Genomic DNA, 12,307 nt, shown 5'->3' with positions numbered 1-12,307 from the left:
GGGCCTACCGGCGACCACGAGCCAGAACCTGGCCCCTCAGAGAGGCAAGGGGAGCAATGGCCTATAGAAACCCCGTGTGGTTGGAAGCATTCTATGTCTGCCATCGACCGGGTCATGCACCCAGAAAGGTAAGGGCGTCCCAAAACAAACCCCTATTCTGGTTAAAATTGCTACCTAACGCTGAACTAGTGGATAGAACTCCCCAAAAAGATACGAGCAAACTAGTATGACATCACACGTCACCGCGCAACTGTCTGTGCAGCTCCCCCCTCCCTGGGAGGGAGAAGGGGGAGCCCCAGACCCCCATGCCGGCAATCCACACCCCAGTTCTTCGGTTGATGCTAATGGCGCCGGTTGTGTGCTCCGGCTCCAGTGGTTTTTTCAGCACTATACCTAGAATGTGGTGTCTGTCTTCTAGGTGGTGCGTGAGCCGGGAGTGAGTCTCCAGTACTCGGGCTGCATGCACCTAAGGTTGCCTTCCTTAGGTGCCCTGTAAGTACTGCCCTTGGGGCTTGGGGTTACCTTCCACAAGTTCCTTGGGTCCTGCTTCTGCTAGGCCGTTTACTGCTTGGTTTTCGGTTGCCCTTTGTGTGATAGGGGGTTCTGTCTCCCTTGTTCGCCTTAGGGTAAGGAGCAGTTTGCACTGGTAGGGGCTCAGGATACTGCGCAGCTTGTTTTCACAAATCATAGAGGCCGGCTCTGTTCTGCCTGGGTACGCTGTACTCTTGCGGGGTTTTCTTTTTCTACCTGGTGGGGGTCTGCCTTTATTTCTTTCCCCTCTATGTACTGAGTTTTCTTCCTTCTAACGGGGGTTCCCCCAGCTAGGTCCCCATGAGTGTACATGTCCCGGGGGTTCAGTTCTTAGAAAGTTGTTTGGTAGACATGGCCGCCGGTTAGTAGTACTCTGCCTGGGATTACCTGAGCACAAGTCCTTTTATAGTAAACGCTCAGGACCCTGGGAAACCCCTAGGGGGAGCATGGGCCCGATGGATGTGGCCCCGGAGTTCCAGCCCCCCTCGCTTTGTGTGAGTTTGAGGGTTGCTTTGTCCCCTTTTCTCAGGGTGACTCTCTCGGTTTTGCCTCTGTCTGCTGCCTGTAGGGTCGGTGACACCTTCGGCCCTGAGTCCTGCTAGTTTTGTTGCTTGTTTGTGACTCAGTTACCCAGTCTTATGCTGACTATGTGGGTGCAGGCAGCACGGGCATTGTACTTTGGGTTTTGGTGGCAATGCGCTAGGTTGTTTGCTCCCCGAAAGCCCTGAGGCTGCCCCGTTTTGGTTGGTGGTCTTGTCGGGTCCCCTGTCCCCCCTGCATCCGGGTCCTTCCCGTCTGTGGCTTCGAGGTTGGGGCGGGGTTACCATGGTTTTGAGACTCGGTTGGTCTTGGGGAATTCCCCTTCCGGGGTAGCAACGGGGTCATTCGAGCCTGTTCCTCCAGCCGTGTTGTAAGAGTCTGCCAGTGGGCTCCCTTGCTTTGTGCTTTTCATGGCTGCCCCGGTTTTTTCTTGAGGCTGGGGCTTTGGGGGAACGGCTTGGCCCCAGGGCCTGCCGTGTGGGTTCCCGGGGCTGGGGAGGAGCTGACTTGGGGGGCCTCAGGCGCCGTTGGACCCCGCCGGGGTTTTTTCTACCCTCTGGGCGGGGCTTGCAGTTGAGCGGAGTGTGGGTTTTCCCTCCCCACTCTTCACAAGAGTTGTTGGGCCTCGGCCCCTCCCCGGGCTCGGTTCCTTGTCCCTTAAGCCCATTGGTTCCATCTTGTCGGTGGGTGCTCTTCTCCGTTATTCCCCCCTTTTTCTTGGGACGGGACTTCTCCGTCATGTTCCCCACTTCTTGGGATTCTGCATGACTTTTGGTCTCGGGTGCGACTGGGCCTTTCTATGCCTTCGTCATTTGTACTTGTTTCTGTGTTCTCGACAGTTCAGGATGGTTTTTGCTCCTTCCCGTATTATTGGAACGTCTGTCGTCTTTCGGTGAGGCTTCCCTCCGGTCCTTTCTAGGGCTTGTTGGTCCTCTTCCATGTTTCCTCTTGGTTTTCGGCCCTGTCTCGTTCATTTGTTTATGTATCTTCTCTCCGTGCTGTCTCGGCACTGCTTGTTTTCCTTCCATACTCCTGGTCCCGGATGCCAGGTTGGGCTGCTTGTGGCCCGGTTGGGCTACTTGTCGCCCAGTTGGGCTGCTTGTGGCCCGGTTGGGTTCCAGTTAGGTTCATTATTTCATTAACTAAGCCGGCTATGTGTGTTGTTGCTTACTCCTTTTTGGCTTCTGTTCCCGTGCATTGGGCTGTTTCTTCTCTTACGCGAATCACTCTGGATACAAACTTTTGGGCTACTTTAGTGTCCTACGCATGTGCAGTGGGAGTTTGTTTTGGTTCAGGCGGTGTGCACAAGTGCTGGTGTTCTCCGTCCATTTTCTCTTGAGTGCTTTGCCTCTCGCTCTTCTTGTTCTCCAGTCCGTGCCCCGTTGCTCCTGGGTGTGTTCTGGAGTGTCGTTATGGGGAGGACGCTGGGTTTTCCCTGCGTTTTGGGTGGGGGGCTCCTCCTTCGCCTCTCCCCTCCTCTTCTGCATGAGCAGCTCTGGTCTGCTTCCGCAGGTGGTGCTCCCATTTTTCTGGGCTGAGGGTGCATGATACCCTTGCTGCCTCTGGCAGCACCAACCTAGTAACATTGTCATGACCCTTCCGTACCTATGTTCTGCAAGTGAGTTTATGTGGTCTGACGTCTCCTTCATCCAGGCGCTGGTTCGTTTTGGGGGTACGAATTGGAGTACATACGTTCATGAGAACATGGAACATATATACTGGGGTGCCTGCAGCGGGCCTATTGGCCCATACATGACGGCTCTTGTTCCTTACCACCCTATTCGAACGTCAGAACACAGGTGACTGCAGGAGGCCTCTTGGCCCATACAAGGCGGCTCCTGACTATGCCCATCCAGTCCCTCTCCTATGCATGTCCACCCATGCTTGCGTTTCAGGGCCCCACCTCCACCGTGTTCCAGGGTACAAAGGAGGGGGTGCCTGATACGTGGCACATGTTTTTGTGTTCAGGGGTGTTGTGTGGTGACGTTTTACTGCGGTTTTGATACTGTGGTTGAGTGTTGGGATATGGTTGTGGCGTTTTCTTTGGCCCTTCCGTGCTTCTTCCTAGGGCCTTCCTTGTTTGGGTTCTTTGTTCCCATGATTTTCTGGGCCCCCTCATTCCTTGCAGATCTTGCTGTACCAGGCTTCAGTTTTCCATGAACATTGGATTCTCTGTCCTCACCTAGTTGTGCTTGCTGGGGAAGAGCTTTGGCTCTTAGTCCTGCCTCTCGCCTGTCATTTGACTTCTGTGCAGGTTCTTGAGCTTTCTAGGCTATCTTCTCTGCACTTGACGCTGGGTGTGGGGTTGGCCTCTGCCACTTCCCTACCTCATGCGTTCCTATTGTCTCCTCCCGACACTGGTGTGCTTCTTCTCTTTTCTACAGCTCATTTGGGCGTTCAGTTCAACATGTTTATCCCGTTACGTGTGCCCCATGTGTTCCTTGGCTTGTATTTCTCTGCCCTGTCATTTCCTCTGAGGGTTTGCTTGTGGTGGTCTTGTCCCCTCTGGATCTTCTGTCTTCCGAGGACGTGTTGGGACATGTCCAGCGGCTTTTGGTGTTGGTCTGGTCCCTTCGTTCCCCGTTTGCTGCCTATCTTCTTCGTTCCTCAGCTTCCTTTTGTCCTACACATTATATGTTTTGTTTGTGCCTTTTGGCTCACTATTGCTAGGTTTCAATTCTGGTTCCTGGCTTTCCCGGCCTGTTGGCGTTTTCGGAGTCTCGCGGTGTCCCTTCTCTGGGGTCTGTCGGGGTCTTAGTCTCCAACCTCCTAACAGCTCACTTGGGTTGGGATATTTTTTGGTACGGCAGACGTTCCATCTCCTTCTTTGCCGGCTCAGGTTTTCGGCTCTGCCTGCTCGATGATCGCACCCGGGGTCTTCCCACGGCTCCGCCTCTTCCTCGGCTCATTCGGCTGTGCCTCGAGTCTCACCTTCTGTTGGTGGTCAGGTGGCTTCGTTGCTGGTGTCCCACCTGCGTGCTTCTTCTTGGCAGCGGTGTGGGTTTTTTGGTGGTTGTTCCTTTTCCTTCTGTCCCTTTTTAGGTGGCTGTGTTTTTTAGCGTTGTCTTGTTCCTTTCTTGTGGGGATTCGAGGCCATCATTTTGCCGCATACTGTTGCCTCGTATCGCACGGTGCTGGCAGAGCCGCTTTCGCTTGCTTTCGGTGTTGATGTTACTTCTAAGCCGTTCAGCAAGCTGTCTCGTGCGTTGTTTCACCTCCGACCTGCTCATGCGCCGCCTGTGCCATCCTGGTCTTTGGGCGGAATGCTCTTTTCTTTCTTCTCCTTGGTTTATGGTGGCCCCTCATGTTCTGGTTTTCTGCTCCTTTGGTCGGGGCGGTAGATTTGTTCGTCTCCAGCCATCTCCTTCTTGTCTGGCAAAGGTTGAGACTGCTGTTTTCCGGAGGGGTCCTTGGAGTTTTGATGCATGGTTGATTAGGCTGGGGGTGTATCGTGTTTTGTGGCCCATGGCGGTTCTCCGCTGTTTTTTGCGTGCCTCCGCTTCTGTGTCCGTGGACGCGTTTTGGGTTGCTCCAGTTTCCCTTCTTTCCTGTATGCAGGTGTGGGTTTCCCAGGTCATCCACAGGATTCTTACGGCTAGCCAGTCTGCGGTCTATCCCCGTGCTCACGACGTTTGTACGTTTGCGGCTCTTGCTGCTGTTATTGGCAACGTGGCCTGGTTTGACGTTCGGCGCGGGGTTTTTGGCGGTTGGACAGGGTCCTGACTGTGCGTGGTCTTGTACTCGTTCCTGGGCCTAGTCGGGCCTGTGTCGCCTTGGGTCGGCAGTTGCAGCCAGTTGTCTCGGTTTTGAGTTGCGAAGCGTGCAGCGACCGTCTCCCAGATGTGTCCCTCTACTTTCCTCTGTGGGTAGTTAGCTCCGGGGAGCTGACGGGGCTCCCCCCAAAAAAACCAGCGTTGAATATAATGAATCGCCATTTTCTGGGTGTGACCTGGAGGCTCCCCCGGCATCCTTCCCTCTCTTTGGCGGCGGTTTTCGTGTTTTCTTGATATCCAGCCTCAGAACTGGGGTGCGGATTGCCGGCGTGGGGGTCTGGGGCTCTCCCTTCCCCCCCTCCACGGCAGGGGGGAGCTGCGCAGACAGCGGCGTGGTGATGTGTGACGTCATGCTAGTTTGCTCGTATCTTTTTAGGGAGTTCTATCCACTAGTTTGGCGTTAGGTAACAATTTTAACCAGAATAGGAGTTTGTTTTGGGACGCTTACCTTTCTGGGTGCCCGATCCAGTCGATGGCAAACATAGATTGCTTCCAACCACACGGGGATTTCTATAGGCCATTGCTCCCCTTGCCTCTCTGAGGGGGCCAGGTTCTGGCTTGTGGTCTCCGGTAGGCCCACAGAACTCCATACACATGACTAATGCCAAAGTCTGACATTAGCATATCAGCCTGTATAGCTCCGGGAAGCCTCCAGGTCACACCCAGAAAATGGTGTTTCATTACATTGTGTTTTTTTTGTTTTGTTTTTTGTCTGTCTTCGAAATTTAGACTTCAATAAGTAGTGGCTAAGGATCTTCTTAAAGATAAAAGGTAAACAAGATAGAAGTTTAATTTCCGTGTTGTTTGTGCTGGGCTGAATATTGATGCAGTCCTGTTAGGCTCAGCTGGAACACAGCTCAACATTTTGTTTCTTGTGCAAGTGGGTTCAGTGGAATCTTAGGTACATAAATCAACAAATGTACTCACAAATAGATGTAAGTACATATACTATATGTATGCACACGCGTGTGCATGCACACATGCTCACACGTATGCGCACATGCACACACACGCACACATGCGCACACTTCAGAATTGCTTTTAAATACATGGATGGCGAAATACTAAAGAAATTGTTTACGACTTTTGTTAGACCAAAGCTGGAATATGCAGTGGTTGTATGGTGCCCATATCTTAAGAAGCACATCAACAAACTGTAAAAGGTGCAAAGACATGCCACTAAGTGGCTCCCAAAACTGAAGGACAAGAGCTACAAAGAGAGGTTAGAGGCATTATATATGCAAAAACTAGAAGATAGAAGAAAAAGAGGTGATATGATCACTACATACAAAATAGTAACAGGAATCGATAAAATTGATAGGGGAAGAATTCCTGAGACCCGGAACTTCAAGAACAAGAGGTAATAAATTTAAACTAATGAAACAAAGCTGTCGGAGAAATATAAGAAAATTCACTTTTGTAAACAGAGTGGTAGACGGTTGGAACAAGCTAGGTGAGAAGGTGGTGGAGGCCAAAACCGTCAGTAATTTCAAAGTGTTATATGACAAAGAGTGCTTGGAAGACGGGACACCTCGAGCGTAGCTCTCATTTTCTAACTACACTTAGGTAATTACACACACTTTTTAAACTGGAAAAGGTACAATGGCATGCTATGAAATGGCTTTTAGAACTACAGTACTGTAAAAAACAAAAGTTACAAGGAGAGATTAGAAGCATTAAACATGCCAAAATTAGAAGATAGAAGAAAAAGAGACGATATGATCACCACTTACAAAATAATAACAGGAATTGACCAAATTGACAAAGAGGAATACCTGAAACCAGCAACATCACGATCAAGAGGACACAGATTGAAGCTAAGGAAACAAAGGTTCGGAAAAATTAATAGGCAATTTTCTTTTGCAAACAGAAACAAACATAGACGGAACAAAGCTAAGTAAGAAGGTGGTAGAGGCCAAAACCGTCAGTAGTTTCAAAGCCTTATATGACAAAGAGTACTGGGAAGATGGGACACCACGAGCATAGCTCTCATCCTGTATTTACACTTAGGTTATTACACACACAGCACAAAAATATCTGTCCACATATGGCTATCTACACACATACACACCTGCACACAAATAACTACACTCAAATATTTGCATGCACTAACACATGTGTGCATAAATACACACATGTCTTTACCAGGTACATGGTAACAAAGATCTTTGTTGTCATTGTTGTTAAGTATACCATTTCCTGCTTTCAGATCAGGGTTAACTGGTGCAAAGTGCTGCAATGACACAATGCAACAATTTACATTCCTGGATGCATATTAGTATTACCAAGAGCATTTGTATACATCCAGTATGTGCAGTCTGTGTGTTTTCAGATTTTGTTTACTCCCTGTAATTGTTGGTTAGCTTCCTATCTTTCTCCACAGATGGTGCTACATAGACTTCCTTGGTTGGCACCTTCTTTCCATAATTACTTACATACTTGCTACCTTCCCCATCATCTTTTTTCTCAATGACTTAGAGTGGAGTAAATCTTCCGAGCCCAATTGTTTACGATGTTAAATATTTGTATGCAAAAGATAAATTTGTTTCTTGAGAAGCAGTAAGCCAAAACTTTGTATTGTACAAGTACATGTGCTGGTGTGCATATGTAAGTATAGGCTTATCCATACTTCTCTACTGTAATTGATGATGTGTAGACCCACTGAATGTAGCAATCAAGAATGTCATATCAAAGGTGCGGTAAAAACACATACCTGCCATTAATTCATGTTTGTGGTGTATGAACTCCAGAGACAGCACATCTTGCATTTATATGATGTCATGCTATCTATTTCATGTTATAATGACATGGATAAATCATCCTACAAAGAATTGGTCGATGACAGGATATGCTACTAGAGGTGCAGATGATACATTGAGTAAACCTGAAGGGTGATGGGGCTATTGATACCTGGTGACATTGTATTATCAAGAGATACAATGATCAGCTCAACCTTGATGCTCTCTACTTGCGGCATGACGCCAAGTGGTACGTCAAGGGATGCATTGATCAACACAACCTTGATACACCATCATTATGTCAAGTTGTCTACAGAATTCTTTGCTGTAATTTTGCATGGATAAATATTTTATCATTTCATGTGGGCCTAGTACATTTTAGATTCTGGCTGGTATTCCATAGTATTTTTTTAACTTTAACTGTATTTTATCTCCTATGTGTGTTGATATTTCATGTCCAATAAGGAGTGGGTAGGATTGCTTATACAATAGGTACCTATCCCATTCACTAGTATCCTTAACTAGGCCAAGAGTAAATATTATCACTATACATTTCATATCATGTCCTTGCACAACACTGTCCTGACTTCCAGGACGAGCGTGTGTCTTGCTTTCCGACCGTCCTTCGCGGTCGCTTGTCCCTCGATAGAATTCTTGGTAAATTGGATGCTTTTGATATCTTTCGCCTTATGCGTTTCTGTTCACGTATTGGCATCCTTCGTGATATTTAGCGCCCTCTGATTATTCCGCAAATTTGATGGTGCTACATAACCTTCCTGGTTTGGTGCCTTCTTTTGATAATTACTTACTTACTTGCACAACACTACCACTGTATGCAGTGTACACTTATTCTCCCAGTGTTGCTTGTATTATCACTTGAAACAGGTCATTCATGAGATCTATTGCATGCAATGCTTTCACTGCTCACAGTATACAAGTTTTTACTTACATGAGTTACTCTTACTACAGTTTCTCCTGCATATTATTCAATAAGGATATTAACATCAACTGTATACCAGTTCATGAGGGAAGGAGGGAAATATCCACCATTAAAGGATGTTGAAATACTGGTACTGTACTGTATAAAAAAGTACCCGACAATGTTCAGTTACATATGAACTTTTATTATTCCTTTCCACACTTGGCATCATAGGTAACTATCACCTCTACACTATAAAAATCTCCACTGCTGCAGTTCCACCTATTACTCGAGCCATTTTCTCATCCAGCACTGTGTTGTAATGGCTTTACCATATTTATAGTAAGTGACTTACACAGTTCCCTGATATTCACCATAATTGCACATGTCCACTAAAGCAATTTTAATCATGTTACAGTGCAAAATCTCTTACACATCAAAGTTTATCATTAGTCTTTTCTATTACAATACAAAACAGATATTTATACCTTATGTGACTTATGCATGCTTTGTTGAGAAATAGATAACATTTAGTACAGCACTAAGGAGCCAGAGGGTGATGATGGTATAACCTTCACTGTCAGACAGAAAAATGTTTCAAGACAGCCTCAGTGCCCACTGGCACCATTTTGAGTTGAGGTTATAGAATGAGGCAATTTTAACTTGTTAAACCCCCACTTGCATTGTAGTAATTGAATGAATTATTTTTAAATGCATTTTGCCCTAGCTTTTTATCACCATGTTGTCACATTCTCAGAATGTTGAATGTTATCCAGTGATCCTGTGGTTGGCTTATGGTCAGGTATTGGTCACTGATGTCAAAACTGTGAAGGGCATTCCCATTCTGCTATTATAGACTCGAGAGATATACTATAATAGCTGTGTATGTGATGATATTTGGAAGTGGTATGATAAGAAGCAATGCTGTGCTCTGAAAGCAGTTCTTACTTAATATTGTTTTTTCTTTGTGCTAGTGTACTGTAGTTATTCCTTAGTTTACTTTCTGTGTTGTGTAATTAACACACAACTGGCTGCATATCTCCAACTAACTTTATTGCTCTATGTGTAGCCATCACCAGTTGTAGGATGTGAACTTCTGTATTTTTCATCATATGATGAATCCTAAGTAGACTAGGTATAAATTGTCATAAATCCTAATCCAACTCAATACACATTTTCTTGGATCTTAATCTTATTTATAAAGTATATCTCAAAATTTGCCAAAACCTCCCTGCTTTGCATGGAGGAAATACTGTATTAGATCTAGAAAAATAGACAATGCTTAAATTTCAACAAAAAATTTATCTGAAGTGTAAATTGTGTAAACTCATTGACCATGAGTGAAAGTGTGCCTTCTCTGTCTATTGCATATTGGGAGTTAGGTATTTTATAAAACACCATGCTTGCTTCTGAACAGTAAATGACTGGTTGATTCATGCTAATTGTGTAACTCACAGTACAACCCACAAAGATCCAAGTACTAATCTTGATCTAGACATGAGTGACCATTGCAGTCTAAATGTGCTTCTGATACAATGCTAATCGCATTTCAAATTTGATATAACAAGAATATTTATTACATTTTTGTAAAAAATATTTACTGGTATCATATTTCGAATTTGATACTATATTTATGACATTTCAAATTTAGATATTGAAAGTCTTGTTTGGATTTGTATTCCTAGAAGCTATTTGGATTAATTATACTTATAATATATTTTGAACTGGTTTAGTACCAGTTAGTGCCATACTACTGGCCAATTGCATCCTACCATTTGAAATTACTATTCCGATTTTCAAAACAGTTCGCTGTGAATTACTAGTTGAATTTGCAGCGTTACCTGAGTCATAGTACAACCTTACTTGCAGAACGTGTGAGGTGTAATCTTATGTCACATTTCAAATAAGCTTGTTTGGTTAAGGTCTCAAAATGTTGTTTATATATGTAAGAAATATCTATTATACATCTCCCTATCAGCTAGTTCTTTAGGAACATTAGATAACATACGTTAGTACTTCAACTGTTGTTAAGATTGTTGTCGGCATTGGTCGGATTATTGAAATTATCATAAACTCGTGTTAATATTTCACTTTCTTTTCCGAATGGGAAGTGATGTACACTTGTTTCAAAAAATATTTTATGGCTATGTATTACAGCTAATCTATTATATATCACAACAACATTGACATTATATTGTACAGGAAGGGAATACTGCAATCTGAAATAAATTGGTGGAATTTTTAGGAAATGATTGTCTTTTAGCGGTAGAAGTGAATGGTGTAATTGATACCCAGGGAGAAGGATAAGCAACACCATACTGATTAAGCTTATGACAATGTTTTGGGTTTAGAGTGGCTTCAGCTCTCCATTTAGAGTTTGTAAAGAATGGTCACCCAACATTGTGTTGTTGGGTGACCAACTCTTCTTGGGTTGCTTGGATCATCATGTGGGATATCAGCAGTAAAGGTGTAGTTTGAATAGTCTTGTGTTTCCACTTGTGGATTATTTGTGTTTGATAAAGGAGGAGTCTTGTGTTTTTACACGACGAATTATGTGTTTGCTAGTTTGACGATGCAGAAACTAGGAAGTATGTGTTATTGGTGCACCTCTTTTTCTGCCAGGGCTTGTATGTAAAATAATGACGTACCTCTTTAGGTGCTAGGTAAGATATGATCAGGAGCAGCTCGTGTTTCACAAATTAGGTTTTACACAATGTTATTTTTATCTTGCTAAATCTTACTGAATGTTTTTTGAAAATTTAAATGGTCATCTAGGTTTATAACCAATACTTATCCAGTAGGCCAAAACTTAAAATTTGTCCAACAAAGGGTAATTTAAGATGGCAGTGATAAACTTGACACATCAATATTTACAGGAGAAAATCAAAGCCACCTTCTGCCCCTTTTAATTGAATGTATTAAAAAAACATAAATACATTATCAGTATTCCATTTCCCAGTTTCATTAGAGAAGGATGAACATATATAATGAGACACCATTTAATTGTGAAAGTAAGTAAGTACGTGATTGTACTCATGGGATACAGGGTGTTACAGCATTATTGTATTGGGTGGAAATTGTTGTATCAATGACTGTATATGGATACAGAGGGTTTTGAGTAATTGTTTTTGTGTACAGGGTATTGTGCAGTGATTGTATTCTTGGGTGAAGTTAGTTATAGCAGTGACTATTTAAAGGTACAGTTTGTTGTAACAACACTTGTATTTAAAGGTGCAAATTGCTGTAGCAGTGATTGTATTCATGTTTACCAATTGTTTTAGCAGTCGTTTCGTGTTTTGATAAGCAGACGGTCAGCAAATTGGTATAACAAAGACAGTAAACAAAATGAACATTGACCAGCAGTTTGCTTAGATGCGTTGAGATGAGTCAGAGCCAACACCCAAGTGAAAGCATTTCCCATAAAGACTTCTTGCACAGGAGTTACAACCTTTCACATTTAAGGACAAAAACAACTAATATTGTAGGCTATGTGCATACTGCTATGAAACTTGAAACTTGACAACCATCTTGAGGGTCCTACATTAATATTTTATTTAAATTAATCACAGAGCTGCTCCTCAGATTGGCCTTGAAGTGTTCTTCATATTTAACCAAAATAGGTTATATAATTGGGAATTTGAATGATGGCTTTCAGGTAAGTTTGTTGATTTTGATAGTGGTCCTGCTGTGAGTTGGAATTTGTTTTATCCCAGCTGTGAGGGGTTATAAATATGAAACTTAGGGTGTCCCTGGTATACATATGAAACTTAGGGTGTCCCTGGTATACATATGAAACTTAGGGTGTC

Source organism: Procambarus clarkii, chromosome 31 (genome assembly GCF_040958095.1).
Source record: "Procambarus clarkii isolate CNS0578487 chromosome 31, FALCON_Pclarkii_2.0, whole genome shotgun sequence".
Lineage (NCBI taxonomy): Eukaryota > Metazoa > Arthropoda > Malacostraca > Decapoda > Cambaridae > Procambarus > Procambarus clarkii.
This window is presented reverse-complemented; position numbering follows the sequence as displayed.